Below are 768 nucleotides of genomic sequence, written 5' to 3'. Positions count from 1 at the left end.
GAAAGAGATCCAACAGTTACCGGTTACATGTGTAAATTCTGGAATTAAAGTGGTATTGTAACATATTGGTGTGGAAGAGTTTAGGCTTACGTTACCACCCCACGTTCCCCTCGCTAGAGAATCACATCACCTACAACCAATTTTTTTTGAGCACGCAAACTACAGAGAGTACTAAACCAGCACTTGTACATAGTATTGCTAATGAAAAAATCAGTTTCTCACACTTGACATTAGTACCTTTAAAATTATATATGCGGTTACTTACTAGTGGAAAACACTCATTGGCTATGCGTAAGGTCTTCCTAATGTCAAATGTGTGAATGAAGCCGGACTCAAATAATATTCTCCAACAAAACATGACGAACCACAGTGAAAAGCTATAGACAAAATGCACGCAAAGGACATGCAACAGCAACTGAACAAGATAAGAACTTATTAAAGGTGATTAGTTTGAAGATATGCAGTTCCGTGTGATTTATCTACATGGTACACTGTATCATCTAATGAGGATAGCTGTGATTCTGAGGACGAATGTTTGTAATAACCGTAGTGTTATTTTACAATCCAATTTAGAATGAGGTAATATCCCTTGAAGGTCTTACCATCTAGTGGGAATTGTCGATAATATGCAAGTTAGCTTGTGTAAATTATTATAATTACAGTGACTTGTAGACTGAGCAAATTACTGGTTTCCACCATAAAACACTCTTTCGAAAACATTCCAGAGGTCAAAACTTTCTGAATCTGACGAAATGAGTTTCCTGAACA

Source organism: Penaeus monodon, chromosome 24 (genome assembly GCF_015228065.2).
Source record: "Penaeus monodon isolate SGIC_2016 chromosome 24, NSTDA_Pmon_1, whole genome shotgun sequence".
NCBI lineage: Eukaryota > Metazoa > Arthropoda > Malacostraca > Decapoda > Penaeidae > Penaeus > Penaeus monodon.
The sequence above is the reverse complement of the archived record's forward strand: the minus strand, read 5'-3'. Positions refer to the sequence as shown.